We start from the raw sequence: 5,768 nt of genomic DNA on the forward strand, positions 1-5,768 counted from the left end.
TGCTGTAACCACTGAAGCCCGCTTGTTCTATAGCCCATACTCTGCAATAGGAGAAGCCACCGCAGTGAGAAGCCCACACACCACAACTAGAGTGTAGCCCCTGCTTGCCACAACCAGAGAAAAGCCCACGCAGCAACAAAGACCTGGCACAGCCAAAAAATAAAAATAAAAAGCAGTCTCATCCCATCCATTAAAAAAAAAAGAAAAAAAGATGGACCACATGTGAGACCATAGATAAACTCTCCAGAGGGAGAAACTTCCTGGGAAAATGAGCCCTGAACACAATACAATGGTCTACACTCAAGGATTGTGAAACAGAACAGGGTCCTATGGTCCTTCCTCCACTGGCCCCATGTCTTCTACCTGCATTTTGTCTGTGCAAAAACCTTAGCCAAAGAATAAGATTAATCAGAGAAGTGCAAAAATGCAGAAATAAAGGAAAACAGTCAAAGGAGTTCCTGCCTGCCCCACTGGCCTCCTGCACTGCAGCTGAGCCCATCCCCTGCAGAGGACTCCGGAGGAAGGATACAAGACAGCGGCTATCTGCAAACCAAGGAGGCCGCAGAGGCACCTAACAGCATCTTGATCTTGGACTTCTGGCCTCCAGAACTATGAGAGGATATGTATTGTTTAGGCCAGGTTGTGGTATTTTATGATGACAGGCCTAGCAAACTAGGGCTATTACCAGGTCATTTATGCATGTGCATTTGCAGAATCTTTTTTCCCCCTAGCTATTGGCTCTAATCAAAAAAGCTGCTGTTGCTGTGAACAGTAAAGTACAAGCATTTCTGTGGACACAGCTTTTTAAATTCCTCTTGGCAATATACCTACAGATTACATGGCTGTATCACATGGTAAGTGCATCTGTCATTTTATAGAAATTACGAGTTTTTTAAAGTGGGTTTTAACATTTTGCATTCCCCCAGTAATGTGAGTTCCACTGCTCTGAACTATGCTTTGGTGTCTTGTGTATAATTTGCACTTTTCTTAGTGATGAATGATATTGATCATGTTTTCACATGCTTAATACTTTTTGTTGTTGTTGCATTGTGCAGCATTTGGGATCTTAGTTCCCAAACCAGAAGTTGAACCCTTACCCCCTTCATTGGAATTGGGGAATCTTAACCACTGGACTCATTCCGTAGTTCATCAGGCACTCTATCTATGAGATCTAGGCCCTTAAATCTATTTCTCACTTCCACTGTATAATCATAAGGGATTTGATTTAGGTCATACCTGAATGGTCTAGTGGTTTTCTCTACTTTCTTCAATTTAAGTCTGAATTTGGTAATAAGGAATTCATGATCTGAGCCACAGTCCGCTCCTGGTCTTGTTTTTGCTGACTGTATAGAGCTTCTCCATCTTTGGCTGCAAAGAATATAATCAATCTGATTTTGGTGTTGACCATCTGGTGATGTCCATGTGTAGAGTCTTCTTTTGTGTTGTTGGAAGAGCGTGATTGCTATGACCAGTGCATTTTCTTGGCAACACTCTATTAGCCTTTGCCCTGCTTCATTCCGTATTCCAAGGCCAAATTTGCCTGTTACTCCAGGTGTTTCTTGACTTCCTACTTTTGCATTCCAGTCCCCTATAATGCAAAGGACATCTCTTTTGGGTGTTACTTCTAAAAGGTCTTGTAGGTCTTCATAGAACCGCCCAACTTCAGCTTCTTCAGCGTTACTGACTGGGGCATAGACTTGGATTACTGTGATATTGAATGGTTTGGCTTGGAAATGAACAGAGATCATTCTGTCGTTTTTGAGATTGCATCCAAGTACTGCATTTCAGACTCTTTTGTTGACCATGATGGCTACTCCATTTCTTCTAAGGGATTCCTGCCTGCAGTAGTAGATATAATGGTCATCTGAGTTAAATTCACCCATTCCAGTCCATTTCAGTTCGCTGATTCCTAGAATGTCGACATTCACTCTTGCCATCTCTTGTTTGACCATTTCCAATTTGCCTTGATTCATGGACCTGACATTCCAGGTTCCTATGCAATATTGCTCTATCTGGGTCATGAAGATCCTTTTTGTACAGTTCTTCTGTGTATTCTTGCCACCTCTTCTTGTTATCTTCTGCTTCTGTTAGGTCCATACCATTTCTGTCCTTTATCGAGCCCATCTTTGCATGAAATGTTCCCTTGGTATCTCTAATTTTCTTGAAGAGATCTCTAGTCTTTCCCATTCTGTTGTTTTCCTCTATTTCTTTGCATTGATCGCTGAGGAAGGCTTTCTTATCTCTTCTTGCTATTCTTTGGAACTCTGCATTCAGATGTTTATATCTTTCCTTTTCTCCTTTGCTTTTCACTTCTCTTCTCTTCACAGCTATTTGTAAGGCCTCCCCAGACAGCCATTTTGCTTTTTTGCATTTCTTTTCCATGGGGATGGTCTTGATCCCTGTCTCCTGTACAATGTCACCAACCTCATTCCATAGTTCATCAGAAGATATCAAGAAGAGGTGGCAAGAATACACAGAAGAACTGTACAAAAAAGATCTTCACGACCAAGATAATCACGATGGTGTGATCACTGACCTAGAGCCAGACATCCTGGAATGGGAAGTCAAGTGGGCCTTAGAAAGCATCACTACAAAAAAAGCTAGTGGAGGTGATGGAATTCCAGTTGAGCTATTTCAAATCCTGAAAGATGATGCTGTGAAAGTACTGCACTCAATATGCCAGCAAATTTGGAAAACTCAGCAGTGGCCACAGGACTGGAAAAGGTCAGTTTTCATTCCAATCCCAAAGAAAGACAATGCCAAAGAATGCTCAAACTACCGCACAATTGCACTCATCTCACATGCTAGTAAAGTAATGTTCAAAATTTTCCAACCCAGGCTTCCGCAATATGTGAACCGTGAACTTCCTGATGTTCAAGCTGGTTTTAGAAAAGGCAGAGGAACCAGAGATAAAATTGCCAACATCCGCTGGATCATGGAAAAAGCAAGAGAGTGCCAGAAAAACATCTATTTCTGCTTTATTGACTATGCCAAAGCCTTTGACTATGTGGATCACAATACACTGTGGAAAATTCTGAAAGAGATGGGAATACCAGACCACCTGACCTGCCTCTTGAAAAATCCGTATGCAGGTCAGGAAGCAACAATTAGAACTGGACATGGAACAACAGACTGGTTCCAAACAGGAAAAGGAGTACGTAAAGGCTGTATATTATCACCCTGCTTATTTAACTTCTATGCAGAGTACATCATGATAAATGCTGGACTGGAAGAAACACAAGCTGGAATCAAGATTGCCGGGAGAAATATCAATAACCTCAGATATGCAGATGACACCACCCTTATGGCAGAAAGTGAAGAGGAACTAAAAAGCCTCTTGATGAAAGTGAAAGTGGAGAGCGAAAAAGTTGGCCTAAAGCTCAATATTCAGAAAACGAAGATCATGGCATCCGGTCCCATCACTTCATGGGAAATAGATGGGGAAACAGTGGAAACAGTGTCAGACTTTATTTTTCTGGGCTCCAAAATCACTGCAGATGGTGACTGTAGCCATGAAATTAAAGGACGCTTACTCCTTAGTTATGACCAACCTAGATAGCATATTCAAAAGCAGAGACATTACTTTGCCAACAAAGATCCGTCTACTCAAGGCTATAGTTTTTCCTGTGGTCATGTCTGCATGTGAGAGTTGGACTGTGAAGAAGGCTGAGCGCCGAAGAATTGATGCTTTTGAACTGTGGTATTGGAGAAGACTCTTGAGAGTCCCTTGGACTGCAAGGAGATCCAACCAGTCCATTCTGAAGGAGATCAGCCCTGGGCTTTCTTTGGAAGGAATGATGCTAAAGCTGAAACTCCAGTACTTTGGCCACCTCATGCGAAGAATTGCTGGGAGGGATTAAGGGCAGGAGGAGAAGGGGACGACAGAGGATGAGATGGCTGGATGGCATCACTTACTCGATGGACGTGAGTCTGAGTGAACTCCGGGAGTTGGTGATGGACAGGGAGGCCTGGCGTGCTGTGATTCATGGGGTCGCAAAGAGTCGGACACGACTCAGCGACTGAACTGAACTGAACTGAACCACTGGAGTGGACCATAAAGAGAGCTGAGTGCTGAAGAATTGAGGCTTTTGCACTCTGGTGTTGGAGAAGACTCTTGAGAGTTCCTTGGACAGCAAGGAGATCACACCAGTCAATCCTAAAGGAAATCAGTCCTGAATATTCATTGGAAGGATTGATGCTGAAGCTGAAACTCCAATACTTTCGTCACGTGATGTAAAGAACCGACTCAGTGGAAAATACCCTGATGCTGGGAAAGATTGAAGGCGAGAGAAGGGGGTGACAGAGGAAGAGATGGTTGGATGGCATCACTGACTCCATGGACATTAGTTTGAGTAGGCTCCGGGAGTTGCTGATGGACAGGGAACACTGGTGGGCTGCAGTCCATGGGGTTGCAAAGAGTTGGACACGACTGATCGACTGCACTGAACCACTGGACCGCCAGGAAAGTCCCATATTCATGTTATCTTCTTTAGTGAAACATGTATTCAAAAATTTTATTTTTAAAAAATCGGTTTTCCTTATTCTTGTAAAGGTTATTTTAAAATTCTGGACACCAGTTATTAATCAGATGAAGTTTAGTTTATACTTTAAACTTTCTTCTTTCCTTTTTCTGTCCCCACCGTATGGCTTGTAGGATTTTAGTTCCCCAATCAGGGATTGAACCCAGGCCACCCCAATGAAAACACTGAGTCTTACCCAGTGGACTGCCAGGGCATTCCTGAAACTTTCACAAATGGGTCTTTTTAATAGCAAATATTTTAATTTTGAGTAAGCCAGGAGAAATATCAATAACCTCAGATATGCAGATGTCACCACCCTTATGGCAGAAAGTGGAGAGGAACTAAAAAGCCTCTTGATGAAAGTGAAAGTGGAGAGCGAAAAAGTTGGCCTAAAGCTCAACATTCAGACAACGAAGATCATGGCATCCGGTCCCATCACTTCATGGGAAATAGATGAGGAAACAGTGGAAACAGTGTCAGACTTTATTTTTCTGGGCTCCAAAATCACTGCAGATGGTGACTGCAGCCATGAAATTAAAGGACGCTTACTCCTTGAAAAGAAAGTTATGACCAACCTAGATAGCATATTCAAAAACAGAGACATTACTTTGTCAACAAAGGTTCGTCTAGTCAAGGCTATGGTTTTTCCTGTGGTCATGTATGGATGTGAGAGTTGGACTGTGAAGAAGGCTGAGCGCCGAAGAATGGATGCTTTTGAAGTGTGGTGTTGGAGAAGACTCTTGAGAGTCCCTTGGACTGCAAGGAGATCCAACCCGTCCGTTCTGAAGGAGATCAGCCCTGGGCTTTCTTTGGAAGGAATGATGCTAAAGCTGAAACTCCAGTACTCTGGCCACCTCATGCGAGGAGTTGACTCATTGGAAAAGACTCTGATGCTGGGAGGGATTGGGGGCACGAGGAGAAGGGGACGACAGAGGATGAGATGGCTGGATGGTATCACGGACTCGATGGACGTGAGTCTCAGTGAACTCCGGGAGTTGGTGATGGACAGGGAGGCCTGGCGTGCTGCGATTCATGGAATCACAAAGAGTCGGACACGACTGAGCAACTGATCTGATCTGGTCTCAATTTATTATTTTTTTCGGTTTTGGTTTTTATGTCTGGTAAAAAAGTCTTTGTTTAACCCATGTTCAAAGAGTGCTCCTCATCCATATCTCCTATGAGATGTAATGTTTGTGTTTCAGGCATTCAAGGTTATGAACTTCAGATTAATTACTCAATGATGAGATG

The sequence above is a fragment of the Bos taurus genome, chromosome 18 (assembly GCF_002263795.3).
Source record: "Bos taurus isolate L1 Dominette 01449 registration number 42190680 breed Hereford chromosome 18, ARS-UCD2.0, whole genome shotgun sequence".
Lineage (NCBI taxonomy): Eukaryota > Metazoa > Chordata > Mammalia > Artiodactyla > Bovidae > Bos > Bos taurus.